Source organism: Oncorhynchus nerka, linkage group LG3 (assembly GCF_034236695.1).
Source record: "Oncorhynchus nerka isolate Pitt River linkage group LG3, Oner_Uvic_2.0, whole genome shotgun sequence".
Taxonomy (NCBI): domain Eukaryota; kingdom Metazoa; phylum Chordata; class Actinopteri; order Salmoniformes; family Salmonidae; genus Oncorhynchus; species Oncorhynchus nerka.
Genome location: NC_088398.1, coordinates 47095664 through 47114756, shown reverse-complemented (window position 1 = coordinate 47114756; position 19093 = coordinate 47095664). Strand labels below are relative to the sequence as shown.

General features: G+C 40.8%; 1 protein-coding gene across 3 annotated transcripts in view; it reads left to right on the top strand.

The window, feature by feature from the left end:
* The first annotated feature begins 16361 nt into the window (after positions 1–16361).
* The window catches only part of LOC115109535 (FERM, RhoGEF (ARHGEF) and pleckstrin domain protein 1 (chondrocyte-derived)), a 75388-nt gene continuing 72656 nt past the window's right edge, over positions 16362–19093 (top strand). For 2 of the 3 annotated variants that reach the window (XM_065012856.1, XM_029634559.2), the window contains exon 1: positions 16363–16573. The gene's annotated coding sequence lies outside the window, so the exon portion shown is untranslated. Of the gene's footprint in view, positions 16574–19093 lie in introns of all 3 variants that reach the window. The other variant, XM_065012859.1, reaches the window with a different exon arrangement.

The window sequence follows — 19093 nt, the reverse complement described above, 5'->3', positions numbered from 1 at the left end:
GATGTCAATTCAACGTCTATTCCACGTTGGTTCAACGTCATTTAATTTAAATGACGTGGAAGCAACGTTGATTCAGCCAGTGTGTGCCCAGTGGGTAATGATCTCAGACTAGTTATTCACTGACTTCCTATGTTTCCTCCACTGAGTTACTGTAAATGCATCATGCTTGGGGGAACATTGAATATGATGTATAATTCATGTAGAAAACAAAGAGCTAGTAAAGAGCCAAGCCTATAGTGCCCTGAGCAACAGCCCATTCAAACCAAACATTGGAATAGAATAGAATTGTCATTCTAGGGTACAAGACAACGTCCACACCAAGGCAACATTCTATGGGCCATTTCTGCCTGAAAAAGAGGCTGCCTGACTGCCCCTTTAAAAGAGGGCCAATTTTCTACAAGTTTCAGAAAGATATGAGGAAGGTGCCGGGTAGGAACTACTGTATATGTGGTTCATGGTGTGGAAAGAGCAAAGACCAATCTTTCTTCACATTTGCAAGTGCTATGGGGAAAATGCATGACATTTGGTACACTCTGGTCCCAAGAACCCCTCCTCAAGCTGAATTACATCAGCGACATGACAGGAAATATGAATTCAGAATGTCAGAGTAGAAGGACAGGTATGGTGCCCTTGTGGCGTAGATAAGAATAGATAGAACATATGTACGTTTTAATGCAGTAGTACCCTGGAGAAAAGTTCAATGACTAACTAGGGGGAAGTTTGTCCCTCCAGTTTACTAACTGGTTTAAGTAGACAGATTTGAGTAACAGGTCTGAGTAAAATCAAGTTCTGAATATCCCAAAAAGTTGACTAGCCATGTGAAGTGCAAGTTCATAGCTTACATAATATTGATTTGATACTTTTAAAGTTTTGTTCTGCCGAGTCAAACATTCCTTTTCCCACGCACCCCGAAGATAACTCCCCAACCCTTTGTCACTGCAACAGAGGAAAATAATAGTATATGAATGTGAATCCGTCTCTCTGATGATATCGACTCAACGGCACTGGGAGGAGCAGCAGGCTTTTGGCAGGGCCTCTCCCATGTTTGAGCTTTCTTAATGGAGCATGTGACATGGTGCTCACGCTGCCATCCTGGTCCTGTGTTGGTTTAGAGAGCTCCACAGGGGGGCTGCAAGGCTCGCTTCTGGAGATAGAGGGTTTCTCCACTCCCCATTCCTGCCTGCTTTTAATGGCCTCTTTCCACAAATACTTTCCCTCCCTCTCTGCTTGATCAGCTGTAACAACTCTCCTCCCATCTTTCCTTCTCCCTCTCCTTAAGTGCATTCCAGGAATGCATCACTTGTTTTTCACAGATGCCAGATGTGGGTGGAATAGCAAGGGAGATCTGTTGTTTACCTGATTCAATGAATACACAGAACTCTACTGATCTATCTAAGTTATTGTGTTTAAGAAATCAGAAAGAAAAACATAAATGCATGATCCATGCTGTGAATAGTGTAGCAGCTAATGCATGGAACAGTACTAATTGGCTACTTGTAATTGGCTTCTTGTCTGAGACAGTTCGGGTCAACCAACGAGTCGAACCGCCTCAGCTCTATCATTGGTTGATTGTATTCTCCAAAAAGTGATGCAATATTTGGAGATTAGGTGAGATTATTGTCCCATCAAAAATGAAGCGACACTTGCAACAGATAGAGTAAAAAGAATATATCTGCTATTGTTTGATAGTTAAATACCATTATAAATCTTCCACTGCTTGGCATGATTGTTTCCTGATTTTATCAAGGGCAACGCTGGTGATAGAATACAAGCAACCAGGATATTGCAATTGGAATTCAAATTGAATGGGAGGAATATTTAGCAGTGAAATTGACAGCCTAGCAATATGCACAATTAGGCTGGAGGTAACATCCAGCTATTCTGTCTGGAGGTGTGTGCCCAGACGTACAGTTAAACTGTAACAGTGGGGGGCAGTCTGGAGGAACATTGTGACAGGAGGTGTTACTGTGGCTGGAGAGATCGCAACAGCAATGGACCCACATGAAAAAATACTATAGTATATAATATGGTCTAAATACTATAGTATTAATATATTTATATACTATAGTATTCACTGTAGTGTTTTTGCAGACTTTACTGTAGTATTCACTGTGTTGTTTCTGTGGACTGAAATCTGCAAAAACACTACACTGAATACTGTAGTATTCACTGTTGTGTTTTTGCAGACATGACTGAGGTATTCACTGTAGTGTTTTTACAGACATGACTGTAGTATACTGTAGAATTTACTGTAGTGTTTTTGCAGACTTTACTGTAGTGTTTTCACTGACATAAATGTAGTATATTGCAGTAAGACCTGCCGACTAGGGTTAGCTAAAATGACACAACTACCAGACTATATCAGTTACTGTTTAATGAGGGGAAAACCTCAAGCAGAACATAGTAAATACTACAGTGTACTACATTCATGTCCGCAAAAACACAATAGTGAATACTATAGTACACTACAGTCATGTCTGCAGAACACACCGGTGAATACTATAGTACACTACAGTCATGTCTGCAAAACCACTACAGTGAATACTATAGTATAGTACAGTCATGTCTGCAAGAACACAACAGTGAATACTATAGTACACTACAGTCATGTCTGCAAAACCACTACAGTGAATACTATAGTATATTACAGTCATGTCTGCAAGAACACAACAGTGAATACTATAGTACACTACAGTCATGTCTGCAAAACCACTACAGTGAATACTATAGTATAGTACAGTCATGTCTGCAAGAACACAACAGTGAATACTATAGTACACTACAGTCATGTCTGCAAAACCACTACAGTGAATACTATAGTATAGTACAGTCATGTCTGCAAGAATACACAGTCATGTCTGAATACTATAGTACAGTCTACAGTCATGTCTGCAAAACCACTACAGTGAATACTATAGTATAGTACAGTCATGTCTGCAAGAACACAACAGTGAATACTATAGTACACTACAGTCATGTCTGCAAAACACAACAGTGAATACTATAGTACACTACAGTCATGTCTGCAAAACCACTACAGTGAATACTATAGTACACTACAGTCATGTCTGCAAGAACACAACAGTGAATACTATAGTATAGTACAGTCATGTCTGCAAGAACACAACAGTGAATACTATAGTACACTACAGTCATGTCTGCAAAACCACTACAGTGAATACTATAGTATAGTACAGTCATGTCTGCAAAACCACTACAGTCTGCAATGTCTGCAAAACCACTACAGTGAATACTGAATACTATAGTATAGTACAGTCATGTCTGCAAGATACTATAGTACACTACAGTCATGTCTGCAAAACCACTACAGTGAATACTATAGTATACTACAGTCATGTCTGCAAGAACACTACAGTCATGTCTGTCATGTCTGCAGAACACAACAGTGAATACTATAGTACACTACAGTCATGTCTGCAAAACCACTACAGTGAATACTATAGTATAGTACAGTCATGTCTGCAAGAACACAACAGTGAATACTATAGTACACTACAGTCATGTCTGCAAAACCACTACAGTGAATACTATAGTATAGTACAGTCATGTCTGCAAAACAGTCATGTCTGCAAGAACATGTCAAAACACTACAGTGAATACTATAGTATAGTACAGTCATGTCTGCAAGAACACAACAGTGAATACTATAGTATACTACAGTCATGTCTGCAAAACCACTACAGTGAATACTATAGTATAGTACAGTCATGTCTGCAAGAACAAAACTATAGTACACTACAGTCATGTCTGCAAAACCACTACAGTGAATACTATAGTCATGTCTGTATAGTACAGTCATGTCTGCAAAACCAACAGTGAACACAGTCATGTCTGCAAGAACACAACAGTGAATACTATAGTACACTACAGTCATGTCTGCAAAACACAGTCACAGTGAATACTATAGTATATTACAGTCATGTCTGCAAGAACACAACAGTGAATACTATAGTACACTACAGTCATGTCTGCAAAACCACTACAGTGAATACTATAGTATAGTACAGTCATACAGTGTCTGCAAGAACACAACAGTGAATACTATAGTACACTACAGTCATGTCTGCAAAACCACTACAGTGAATACTATAGTATAGTACAGTCATGTCTGCAAGAACACAACAGTCTATAGTATACTACAGTCATGTCTGCAAAACCACTACAGTGAATACTATAGTATAGTACAGTCATGTCTGCAAAACCACTACAGTGAATACTATAGTATAGTACAGTACAAAACCACATGTCTGTATAGTACAATGTCTGCAAAACACACAGTGAATACAGTGAATACTACAGTGAGTATAGTACAGTCATGTCTGCAAGAACACAACAGTGAATACAGTCATGTCTGCAAGAACACAACAGTGAATACTATAGTATAGTACACTACAGTCATGTCTGCAAAACCACTAACAGTGAATACTATAGTACACTACAGTCATGTCTGCAAGTGAATACTACAACAGTGAATACAGTGAATACTATAGTATAGTACAGTCATAAGAACACAACAGTCTATAGTACACTACAGTCATGTCTGCAAAACCACTACAGTGAAACTATAGTATAGTACACACAGTGAATACTATAGTACACTACAGTCATGTCTGCAAACCACTACAGTGAATACTATATGTCTGCAAGAACACAACAGTGAATACTATAGTACACTACAGTCATGTCTGCACTAAGTGAATACTATAGTATAGTACAGTCATGTCTGCAAATAGTATAGTACAGTCATGTCTGCAAGAACACAACAGTGTAATCATGTCTAAAACCACTACAGTGAATACTATAGTATAGTACAGTCATGTCTGCAAAACACTACAGTCATGTCTGCAAAACCACTACAGTGAATACAGTGAATACTATAGTACACTACAGTCATGTCTGCAATAGTACACATGTCAGAACACAACAGTGAATACTATAGTACACTACAGTCATGTCTGCAAAACCACTACAGTGAATACTATAGTATAGTACAGTCATGTCTGCAGAACACAACAGTGAATACTATAGTACACTACAGTCATGTCTGCAAAACCACTACAGTGAATACTATAGTATAGTACAGTCATGTCTGCAGAACACAACAGTGAATACTATAGTACACTAATGTACAGTCATGTCTGCAAAACCACTACAGTGAATACTATAGTATAGTACAGTCATGTCTGCAAAACCACTACAGTGAATACTATAGTATAGTACAGTCATGTCTGCAAGAACACAACAGTGAATACTATAGTACACTACAGTCATGTCTGCAAAACCACTACAGTGAATACTATAGTAACATGTCTGCAAGAACACAACAGTGAATACTATAGTACAGTCATGTCTGCAAAACCACAACAGTGAATACTATAGTACACTACAGTCATGTCTGCAAAACCACTACAGTGAATACTATAGTACACTACAGTCATGTCTGCAAAAACACTACAGTGAATACTATAGTACACTACAGTCATGTCTGCAAAACCACTACAGTGAATACTAACAGTCATGTCTGCAAGAACACAACAGTGAATACTATAGTACACTACAGTCATGTCTGCAAAACCACTACAGTGAAGTCATGTCTATAGTACACTACAGTCATGTCTGCAAAACCACTACAGTGAAACTATAGTATAGTACCACTAAGAACAGTGAATACTATAGTACACTACAGTCACTGCAAAAACACTGAATACTATAGTCACAACAGTGAATACTATAGTCACTACAGTCATGTCTGCAAAACCACTACAGTGAATACTATAGTATAGTACAGTCATGAACACAACAGTGAATACTATAGTACACTACAGTCATGTCAAAACCACTACAGTGAATACTATAGTATCAGTCATGTCTGCAGTCAGTGTCTATAGTACAAATGTCCAAAACCACTACAGTGAATACTATAGTATAGTACAGTCATGTCAGTGAATACTATAGTACTCATGTCTGCAAAACCACTACAGTGAATACTATAGTATAGTACAGTCATGTCTGCAAGAACACAACAGTGAATACTATAGTACACTACAGTCATGTCTGCAAAACCACTACAAATACTAGTATAGTAAGTCATGTCTGCAAGAACACAACAGTGAATACTATAGTACACTACAGTCATGTCTGCAAAATACAGTCATGTCTGCAAGAACACAACAGTGAATACTATAGTACACTACAGTCATGTCTGCAAAACACTACAGTGAATGCTATGTCAGTCATGTCTGCAAGAACACAACAGTGAATACTATAGTACACTACAGTCATGTCTGCAAAACCACTACAGAATACAGTACATAGTACACTGTCATGTCTGCAAGAACACAACAGTGAATACTATAGTACACTACAGTCATGTCTGCAAACACAACAGTGAATACTATAGTACACTACAGTCATGTCAGTGAATACTATAGTACACTACAGTCATGTCTGCAAGAACACAACAGTGAATACTATAGTACACTACAGTCATGTCTGCAGAACACAACAGTGAATACTATAGTACACTACAGTCATGTCTGCAGAACACAACAGTGAATACTATAGTATACTACAGTCATGTCTGCAAGAACACAACAGTGAATACTATAGTACACTACAGTCATGTCTGCAAGAACACAACAGTGAATACTATAGTACACTACAGTCATGTCTGCAAGAACACAACAGTGAATACTATAGTACACTACAGTCATGTCTGCAAAAACCTGCAGTAAACACTACAGTATATTACAGTCACGCAAAAACACTACAATCAATAATTTAGTATACTACAGTTATTTTAACCCTTTTTCTCCACAATTTCATGGTATCCAATTGGTAGTTACAGTCTTGTCCCATCGCTGCAACTCCCGTATGGACTCGGGAGAGGCAAAGGTTGAGAGCCGTGCGTCCTCCGAATACAACCCGGCCAAGTGGCACTGCTTCTTGACACAATGCCCGCTTACCCCGGAAGCCAGCCGCACAAATTTATCAGAGGAAACACTGTACACCTGGCGACCGTGTCAGCGTTCACTGCGCCCGACCCGCCACTTTTCTCATCTCACATTAAGGGGAATGTAGTAGGAGATATTTTTTTCACAATTTCCAATGACTATTCACGCTTAGCCCTACCAATCAGGTAACATTTTTATTCTCTTCTCAAACGTCAAACTCATCCCGTTTATTACATTTCCATGGCTTAACACAAGGTAATAGACCCCCAAATCAAATAATGATTTAGCTATGACAGTGAAAAAATACCATGCTATTGTTTGAGGAGAGTGCACAACAACAAAAACATTTATCACGGCAACTGGTTTGATACGGGGCGGCAGGGTAGCCTAGTGGTTAGAGCATTGGACTTGTAACCGGAAGGTTGCAAGTTCAAACCCCCGAGCTGACAAGGTACAAATCTGTCATTCTACCCCTGAACAGGCAGTTAACCCACTGTTCCTAGGCCGTCATTGAAAATAAGAATTTGTTCTTAACTGACTTGCCTGGTTAAATAAAAAAATAAAAATACATTCACCTCTGAAGGTAAATAATGTACTTACATTCAGTAATTTTGCTCTGATCTGACATCCTGAGGGTCCCAGAGATAAAAATGTATTGTGGTTTTGTTTGATAAAATCAATTTTTATATTCAAATGTAGGGAACTGGGTTTTACAGTTTGAACCCCTGCTGTCTCTGCCTCCACACCCACCCTGCCCAGCCATCTAGATGTGTGAAAGTTAGTGTATAAGCTAATGATCCATCATGTATGACATTCCTGGGACTGTGGGTCAATTTACATTTTGTATTAGCATATCAGTTTTGTATGTTCTTTATAGTTATGTACTTGAAAATGTATCAATTGACCAATTTGGCACATTTTGGCAGACCTGATACAAAATATTGTCCAGTATTGCAATGCTTCACTTGATCAATCTGAAACTGTGCACACACACTGCAAAATCTACATTTCACATAAACTTCAATATTATATTATGTCCTTTCTCTTGCATTTCAAGAATGATGACATTTATATTTTTCAAAACGGATGTTTTTTTCTTTGTATTATCTTTTACCAGATCTAATGTGTTATATTCTCCGACATTAATATCACATTTCCACAGACTTAAGTGTTTCCTTTCAAATGGTATCAGGAATATGCATATCTTTGCTTCAGGTCCTGAGCTACAGACATTTGGGTTTGTCATTTTAGGTGAAAATTTAAAAACAACGGGACGAAAGTAACACGTGACGAAAGTAAAATTTTCTCAGAAGCTAGAATGACATGGTGACGTCAGAATGTGCATAATGGGGAGGACGAGCTCCCTGCAAAAAAAACAGCCCAGCCTGACCATTTTTTATGAGTTATCAACAAAAAGTGGTTTTGAGCGATGCAAGTATAAAAACTGGGAGAAGTTACAAGAGAGACGGGTGGGATGAAAGTAAAACCATGTTAACTGATGACCTGGAATAAAATGAAATAGTTGAAAAAGTTTAAACACAGGCTATTGTCTCCTATTGCTTTTATAATGTTAGCAAAATATCAACAAGTGACGGAATGTTTGAAAATGATATATGACATTGGATTTATGCCTTAATGCCTTCTCATAAGCTTTTATCCACAGGTTAGTGATTAAAAATGTATATATTTTATGATTTGGGGGGTCTATTACCTTGTGTCAAGCCATGGAAATGTAATAAACGGGATGAGTTTGACGTTTGAGAAGATAATTAAAAATGTTACCTGATTGGTAGGGCTAAGTGTGAATAGTCATTGGAAATTGTGAAAAAAATATCTCCTACTACATTCCCTTTAATGTGAGATGAGAAAAGTATGGTTTATATAGCTATTATGTGATCCATAGCCTGATTTTAATATTGTAAGGAAAAATATTGTGGTTGCGCAATATTGCCATGTTGGCACATGGTTTATTTTCATAAATTCCGAACCTATAGCACTAATCGACACAAGCGTGAAATTATGTCTGACAGTACGTTTATTGAAAATAACAAGCATTACAAACCGGTCACATGGAGATAAGACAGATATTGTGCACTTCTCGCTAGTTGTTACTTCCGTCCCAATGCGGTGTTACTCCCGCCCCAAGGCGGTGTTACTCCCGCCCCAAGGCTGTGCTACTCCCACCCCAAGGCGGTGTTACTCCCACCCCAAGGCTGTGCTACTCCCACCCCAAGGCTGTGTTACTCCCGCCCCAAGGCGGTGTTACTCCCACCCCAAGGCGGTGTTACTCCCGCCCCAAGGCGGTGTTACTCCCGCCCCAAGGCTGTGCTACTCCCACCCCAAGGCGGTGTTACTCCCGCCCCAAGGCGGTGTTACTCCCGCCCCAAGGCGGTGTTACTCCCGCCCCAAGGCTGTGCTACTCCCGCCCCAAGGCGGTGTTACTCCCACCCCAAGGCTGTGCTACTCCCGCCCCAAGGCTGTGTTACTCCCGCCCCAAGGCTGTGCTACTCCCGCCCCAAGGCGGTGTTACTCCCGCCCCAAGGCGGTGTTACTCCCGCCCCAAGGCGGTGTTACTCCCGCCCCAAGGCTGTGTTACTCCCGCCCCAAGGCGGTGTTACTCCCGCCCCAAGGCGGTGTTACTCCCGCCCCACCGTCAGGTACAAAGGTAACGTTACAGTAGTTCTGTTCTCGTTCTATTTCATTTCAACACATTTACCCTGAAAATGAAATTACAGTTGCTAATGGTAGAGGACATGTATAAGTTGTTTTTCATTAAAGATGATCTCTCTTGCTCCTCTGATCTGTGAGTAATTAAGGAATAAACAAAAAGTGTTAATTTCATCCTGGTTCTCCCCTACTACTCATGATCAAGGGATAGTATGTAGTATAGTATTCTACAATATACTTCAAAAGTATATCATAAGCTCTACATGATCGAGGGATACTACAGTGTGGAGTTTAGGATTCTACAGTATACTGTACTACAGTTTACTATAATTTACTACAGAATTCTATGATAAGTACTATAGCATTCTATAGTAAACTGTAGTGTGTTTGTATGTGGGGAATCTGCATATGAAACAACTGCATAACAATGTAAGTTAACAAATATACTACACTATTAATCTACATACAATTTGATGAAAGATTAAGTCACTAACGCAGTCACTCAGTGGGTTATGAATATTTCAGTTTTATTTCATAGTCAACAATACAAACTAATAGGCAGAAAAAAGTTTATACAATACATGTACTTTATTGATGCACTGGAAGCACTTGCATATTGCTTTTGCATCATACATAACCAGCAAATCCAATTTCTAGACATAATTGGGACATTTATAATAGCGGATCCCTGCAGTGTGTGATTTCCTGTTTGGTCTCCCATCCATTGTGAGGCAGCCTCTCCTCGCAGTAGCAGCTGAACAAATAATGCAGCGTCCTGTGGGTCTGCAGATACATCAGCGCACCCTTAATAAGGAAGCCACTAGCAAACCCCATTCACTTCAGCAGGTGCAGTAGAATGGCCTACACATGTTACAAGGAAAGGCATTTTTCTTATCAGCTACCCCCTTATTAGGAGACTGCCTCACCTGATGTATTTACCAGGAATCTGTGTCCAGCTCTTTGTTAGTCCCTTGTTGTTGTGAGCATCGCTTCGTGTTCTAGTTCTGCTGTTGGCTGTCTGGTGCACAAATTAATGATTGTCACCACCTCATTGAAATGCAAAACCTGGGACCATATGTTTCCATTAAATATCAATTAATCACAAGGCAAACTTATCAGAATGCATCGCCACCGGGCTGATTTATTGTAATCTCTGTGTTCTGAAGAATAGAAGCCAAATGAGTGAGATTTTTACACAATAGATAACTATAGAGGACATACACAGTGTTGTGCTGTCTTTATATTTTCATTATAACACATTCAAGTCTGTGTAAGATTGCTCCATCTGAGTCACTCTTCGACGGTTCCAACACTCTTGTGAAGATCTGAACACTGAGGGCCACTGAGGGCCTCTGATATGCCCTGTAGGTTTAGGGAACGACTGGCGTAATGGAGAGGGGAAACTCATTACAATCCTGCAGTGGACTGGACTGCACAGCTTCTCACTGGACTGCCTGCCTGTCACATGCCAGGGATAGCAGGAGACCGGAGGAGATGACTATATGAGCTAAGATCCTGGCTCAAACTGCTTGAGGCATAAAATTATTACATGCCTGGTCCACAGCAGAACAGACTCTCACTTTCTCTCCTGCACTTTCTTTCTCTCGCTATAGCTCTCACTCTCTTTATGGTCTCTCTCTGAAATGTTCATCTTTGCCTTAGTTCCAAGAAAATGTCTCCAGAGAGGTTCTGTTCTGACACTGCCAAGGCACAGAGTGTGATTTCCACATCTCAATCCCACAGAACACAAGGAGTATGAGACTTCTCTTCCTGCCAATGGATTCAGGGAGAAGGTGGGCGAACGCCGAACTGCAAAGGCATTAAACAAGCTCAGCTCCAGCCTTCCACCCCAGAGACTGCAAGGCGTCCATATATTTTATCCCTGTCCCCAGCCCCAGCTACATGCAGGAGTAGGCGGCACAGAGGAACCGTTCCCAGTCAAAGCCTCAGGCCACTCTCCAGAAAGCAGAGCGGAGATCTCCTGAATAAGAAACCAGGAATGCAGGGAAACTGGAGTACTGCACTGTATGTCTTGCATAGAGGAAGGAGACAGTTCTTTCATCGATGAACCCTATGCCGCTAACAGATCTAAAAATAAGTCTCTATAATAAGATGATTACCTTTTACACATATCTCTGTGAGATAACATGCACAACGCACATACATTAAGCCGTTTTTGATGTCTCTATTATCCTCCACAATGTAAAGCCCTTTGAGACCTAGTGCTATACCAAGGCAATGCATAATCGTGCATCATTACTGTCATATAAAACCAAAGATAGCAGTGGCCAGTGGAAGATGTTGTTGCATTTCTGTAATAGTCCATTCATATGCAGATACAGTGGCACATTCAGCAGCCTCCTCACCCTTGGCAGCAAGCTCTCTAATGATGAAAACAGCTGTTGACAGACACAACTTGATGATCTGAATTACAACTCCCTTCTTTGCTATGGTGACGGCTGAACTAATTCACTGGCCTGGCCACAACAACAGCATGTGGGTTTACTCACAAAATGGAGCAACGAGTGAAAAAGGGCCAACTGTGATTGACTAGGACATGCCCGTTAAAAACATTTACTGACAATAAAAGTAAGACATTGCTGTGCCAACAGATCTGATACTTGATGAAAAAAGTGTGAAGAGGTGGGACAGTGATGGTGCTGAGACCAGAGGAAAGGGGATATTGAAGTTGTGTCTATCTGCATAAGTTAATTGTTGAGGTAGTGGGGTTTGCCTATTTTGATGGCATGGTATAATAGTGAAAATGTACTGTTCTTCTTCATATCGCAGTTGTCTTTCTCTTCATTCTAGTTTTCCTTCCAGGCTGCAGAACAGTTGCGTAGCCCCTGGTCCAGTGAGCAATGCTCCCTCCAGTGGATCCTCCATGAAATGCACTCCAAAGCTGGGGTACATCTCAATAGTCTTACTTGTCTTCCTCTCCTCATCTCCTTCCTCCACCATATTAATGTCAAAGTACTTGACTGGTGAGTGCAAAATACCCCTAAGCCGAATATTGATCTCACCGATTCTGGCTCGTCAGATAGGGGAAGGGACTAGGAGAGGAAGCCAGTTCAGACCATTTAGATTTAATCCAAGGAACGCTGTTGGATATCATCCTCTTTGGATAAGTTTAACGTGACAGGTGCAACTTTGGGCCTAGTAAGGAAACATAGTTCTGTGTTCAGTCCATCGCCATCCCTGAATATTCTTATTTCTCACCCTGATCAAGTGCATCCATGATGAGACATTACGTTTTACTATCAATGGATGTGTGTGTGCAGAGAGAACAGAGAGTAGGATTTGGTCCCACTTTACAGTAACAGCACAACGCTAATAGCTCTGTATTTACATGGTAATTCATATGGTACTTACAGTTTAATCACCACTATGTAAGTACATGTAGTTATGTAGTGGACAGCCTTACCAGCTAAACAGTTTTTGTGGGCGTACATGAAGAACATGACAACTGAAAACAGTGAAGAAACCATGCCAGCAAGTGTTGCTAGACTAAGTTACCATTGTTTAACATCAGTGTAGGCTATTGACATAATATATATATATATATATATATATATATATATATATATATATATATATATATATATATATATATACAGTATGTATATATAATATAAAAGGCCTACATATGAATAAACGTGCTTGAATACTACTTATTATTAACATTTTCATAAGGTAGCCTACATCGGTCTAATATGTGTGACTTCATGCGAAGCCATTATCATTTAGATTACTAGGCCTATGTATTTAATGATTATGCACTCATTTTTTACATTTTCATACCAGGTAGGTGGATGTGATGAGCCTAGCTACAGATTTGTAACGGGCTAATGTGATTCTCCCGTTACAGGATAGGTACTGTTTGGCCTAGCACAGATTATTTACGACCGACCTTAACTTGGCGATACTATCTTCGTTCTCGATTCGGCCAAACGCGTGTCTTCTAAAATGTCTATGTCCAGTTGCAGGTGGTTCGTTTTGAATTTAGAAAAGGCTCGGTTATTAAAATAGGTGTATATTTTTTTGCTCCATGGAGTAATCCATCAATGTGTACGCTGTCATATTTTCTATTTCAAATCTTCTCTCATTGATCTAGAGGTGAGTGTCATCATGACATGTGGCACTTTGGGGTGGACCCACCTGTCTCAATCATTGCTGTGTTTGGCCAGAGCAAGGAGTCTGGGTAGCCAGGCAAGCAGTCCTGTGCTCAGTGCTTTTATTCAATAAATCCCACAGCTAGGCCTATTGGAAATCCACCTGACAGTAAACACTTCTGTATTCTACTCAACTCTGAAATACACTGAAGTTCATAAATAAGTGAATAATAACTAGAGCTAGTGTTACTCCCAATATCTATGTCCATGGATGATATTAAAGAAAATGTGAAAGGAGGCAGAGTGATTGAGGCCAAAAGGAGGATCAGTAGGAAAGAGGGTCAAATGAGTGAAAGCTTATCAGTGTTGCTGAGGTTTGAGAAGGTTTTGCCTGTAAAAGTACAGAGAGGATTCCTTAGTTTCAATGTCAGAGAATTTGTCCCATCCCCATTTTCGGGGGTTTTAAATACCAAAGAATGGGACATGTAGCTGTTCAGTGTAAAGGAAAGAAAGGATGTGTGGAGGGGAACATGTTTACAGTGAATGTGGAAGTAATGTGAAGGTTAAGTGTTGTAATTGTGGGGGAGGACATAGTGCAGCATTTGGTGGATGCCCGGTGCAGAGAGAAGCTAGAGAGGCTCAGAGATATGGAATTAGTCATGATGTATCATATGCAGAAGCTGAAAAACAGACTAGTAGAACAGTGCAGACTGATGGGGCTTACATGGATGTACCTGTAGTAAGTGGACCTACTGTCAGGGCTGGTGCTTCTGATGGTCCTGGCATGGTTTCGAGGGCAGGTCAGAGATCTTGCACTTTTTAAAATTTGTATTTGATTTATTTCACCTTTATTTAACCAGGTAGGCTAGTTGGGAACAAGTTCTCATTTGCAACTGCGACCTGGCCAAGATAAAGCAAAGCAGTGTGACACAGACAACAACACAGTGTTACACATGGAGTAAACAATAAACAAGCCAATAACACAATAAACAAGTCAATGACAAAGTAGAAAAAAAGGAAGTCTATATACAGTTTGTGCAAAAGGCATGAGGACGTAGGTTATAAATAGGCCATAGTAGCGAATAATTACAATTTGGCAGATTAACACTGGAGTGATAAATGATCAGATGGTCATGTGCAAGTAGAGATACTGGTGTGCAAAAGAGCAGAAAAGTAAATAAAATAAAAACAGTATGGGGATGAGGTAGGTAAATTGGGTGGGCTATTTACAGATGGACTATGTACAGCTGCAGCGATCGGTTAGCTGCTCAGATAGTTGATGTTTAAAGTTGGTGAGGGAAATGAAAGTCTCCAACTTCAGCGATTTTTGCAATTCGTTCCAGTCACTGGCAGCAGAGAACTGGAAGGAAAGGCGGCCAAATGAGGTGTTGGCTTTGGGGATGATAAGTGAGATATACCTGCTGGAACGTGTGCTACGGGTGGGTGTTGTTATCGTGACCAGTGAGCTGAGATAAGGCGGAGCTTTACCTAGCATAGACTTATAGATGACCTGGAGCTAGTGGGTCTGGCGACAAATATGTAGCGAGGGCCAGCCGACTAGAGCATACAGGTCGCAGTGGTGGGTGGTATAAGGTGATTTGGTAACAAAACGGATGGCACTGTGATAGACTGCATCCAGTTTGCTGAGTAGAGTGTTGGAAGCTATTTTGTAGATGACATCGCCAAAGTGGAGGACCGGTAGGATAGTCCGTTTTACGAGGGTGAGTTTGGTGGCGTGAGTGAAGGAGGCTTCGTTGCTAAATAGAAAGTCGATTCTACATTTTGACTTTGGATTGGAGCTGCACTCATGAATGTGCGGTGTCAAAGGACACTTTGATAATGAACTTTAGTTTACCTTTATTTAACTAGGCAAGTCAGTTAAGAACAAATTCTTATTTTCAATGACGGCCTAGGAACAGTGGGTTAACTGCCTGTTCAGGGGCAGAACGACAGATTTTTTACCTTGTCAGCTCGGGGATTCAATCTTGAAACCTTTTGGTTACTAGTCCAACGCTCTAACCACTAGGCTACCTGCCGCCCCATAAAGTTGACTTCATAGCTTTTATTGGTAAGGTTATCAATGAAACTTGAGTTGTGGAAAGCAGAGATGCCAGGTTGAAGGTTATTGTGGAGACTGCACAATACATATTGGGGGTAACAGATGTTACTGTTGAAATATTGGTTGACATGCTGAACAATCCTAAAGGTGGATATAGCATGATAGTTTAATGGGGTTGGGGGGAGGGTGTGGTAGAAGTTAGTATGGATTTATTTGGTTTTGAATTGTATTTTCACGGTAGTACAGAATTGGATAGATCATGATTGATCGTACATTCCAGCACAGTAGGTGGCAGCATGCACTTTAAACGTTTTTTTTTACTGCCCACCCTGATATCGTTGAAGAAGAAAAAGAGCTAGGTTTAAGGTTAGAGCTATGGGTTATGACTTGTTAGGGCTGTACACATTAGTGTGCCCCATATTTTACAGCTAGATGGAGCTATGTGGATGTAGCATGTCTTTGGCAAGGATTGCCTTGCAAGTAGGTGCAATTCCTTGCACAATAGCTGGAGGCACTGTGCCTCATTTATTGTTGGAGTAACAAGCCAAGAGAGGATCTGCCGCCGGTTTCAATGTAATCCTGTCTCTCCCCGCACACAGTCGTCCGACATGGCGACCATGAAGAAGCTTCTCGGCGATACAACCAGCATCTGAACTCCATTTGGCTCCACGCAAGCAGCCTGAACTGCGTCTGGAAGTGGATGTAAAATATTTTGTAAATTGGGAATTATACACGTGGATTATCCACATTTTTAAAACAGGGTAAGATTTTATACCATTCATTTCCCTATGTGCAAAACGGCAGTGTGCAACTTGTTTCAGCAGATTAGAGAAATCGTAGAAGTAGCCTATCCCCAGTTGTCTTGGATTTTTGTAACCGTGTAGCCCGTTTTAAAGAATAACAGTATGCTTCACCATATAGGCTAATTGTCGCCGATATAACAATTTGTTATTAAAATCAAGTACTACATTGGTGGAAGAGCTAACCGTTTTTTTGCCCGGTCGTTCTCACAACCAAGAGCGATGGTTAAAAAAAAACGGCAATAGTCATCCACTAAATCAGACGTAACAACACCAACATTGAATGGGATATCATCTCATGACCGTAGACCATAGCCGGTATACAATATTGTTGGCATAAAGGTGTTGGATATACGGCAGTTACATAGCCGTGCCTCGTTTGCAATTTAAATTGAAACGTCGTCAGCGAGAGTACGTTTTCCATTGTTAGTTTGTTACCCTTGAGGGTAGTTAGTGGCTGGTCAGTTGAGTCGAGGTTATGTATTTGTGTCACACCACGCGTGGTAGCCTAACAATAACGTTTTAAGGATTACTGTACTCCTCAAGACTGCATTATCGTAGCTATGTGCGCAAAATGTCATGAGGACTTTTCAATAACTAATCCAGTTACAGTCTTGCATTCTTAATAGGCAACAATGAAATATTTTTTAAAAACTTGTCCATTTGTTTTGTTTTGGGTGTGCAAACATTTTGGTTCAATTTGATAATCCAAATATGCCTGCGTCAAGACTAGATTTTTTTGTGTAATTTTTCCAGGAAGATTACATCGAATGACTCACTGAACTGTCAAGCAATCGCTCCTCCCCCATAAAGTACACTCATTAATAATCAGGATTGTGGATTGTCAAACAGAAAAGGCAAACTGATGTTCTGTTATTTGATTGATCCTCTTGTAGGAACCACAGCTGTAGAGGGGTTTTGGTTAATTGCCCAGATCTGGGCTCCTACATAATTTCAGAAATATGGATATATTTCTTGAAATCATATTCAATCATACAAACCCCCTTTAACACGTAATTTATAATGGTATATACATTTAAAATGGAAGTTCTGCATACAGTTGAATGCATAGGTTAAAATATGCGAGCCACACCCAGGTATACATGTCTGTGGAACTGAAGCAAGTTGCTGTCCAGTGGAAATAGGAGTGGGTTTTCGGCACGTCTCAGGTAGACAGTTGGCTGAACTACCCCATCCTCAAGCCCATTCTGCTGGCTGTAATCAAATCCAGCTGTACAGTTGCAGAAATGGTGCCTGCATGTGTTGGACTGCTCTGAAGGACTCTGTGTGCTTCTGCTGCATACAGACAGAGGAGCCTCTGTTAAAGCCCAAACTGCCTGCCAGTAGCCACAGCACTATCTTACATGGTTGTGGGGAATTTCAAGCCAACAAGTTCCAAGCTTGGGTAAATCACCCTGTGAACACTGGGGGTATGAATATGTTCCCCTGGCATTGTACGCAATAGTATCCTGGGCTGGGTTGGCATACCAGTAATATGTCCCAGCCTGGTTGTCTTCCACAGTAACAACATAGTAGTAACAGAGCTGTGACTGAGTCACACTCGTCAAAGACTACATTCTTATTCAGAGGGCCACATACTGTAGGGCGACACATGGCAGACTGGCCGTTGATTCATGAGCTTGGGGGCAGGGAAGGGTAAGCATCAGTTGAAATAATCATTGTCTGCTCTCTCATAGCCCTGGGTCTCACTCTGTTGTTTGGAGTGTTTAGTTACAGTATTTATGGGTTACTTCTGAGCCAAGGGTTTTCAGTCCCATATTAAAATCCCAATGCACATTTGACATAGTGTGGTAGCTTGTAAAACAATAAGGGAGTTAACGTCTCCTTCATGGTTTCTCTTGAAGGGGAAGTTGTCCCCTTCAAGAGAAACCATGAAGGAGACTTTAACACAGCCGTGCTTGGACTGCATGAGTATCGCTATGCCCCTTGTGACAGCAGTGGCAACGGCTTTCATCTCCCGAAGTGAATGGTGTCTTCCCTCCCACGCGTGTGACCCCTTTGCTGGAACATTCTAACAGCACTCCACCCTCACCCAGGCCATGGCAGTGTATATTATGGACAGGTGCAGCTGATTAAAGCATTTGCTCTAAACAAGGTCGGTTGTGTGGTGTGGCAGCGTGTTCAGCAACCTCCAACCATGATGATGATGATGATGATGATGTGTTAAATATTCATTGTGTGTAATGGTGCACTGCCTCCACATTGTAAACAAACTGTTTATTTAATCAGCTCTATGGGGGACTAAGAGGCTGCTAGAAATAAACAGATACGGTCGTTGAACAGATCAACAGTTTTAGCCTCAATATTCCCCGCTCTTGATGGGTCGGCCTAATTCAAATGTCTTTGATATGCATTCCTCACCTTAATTCGAATCCGAACTTTGAACATTGCGCGTGCACTTCTTCAAGAGTCAGCGAGCCACCACTGTACTGTCTGAATGAGAGCTGCCCCCACCACCAC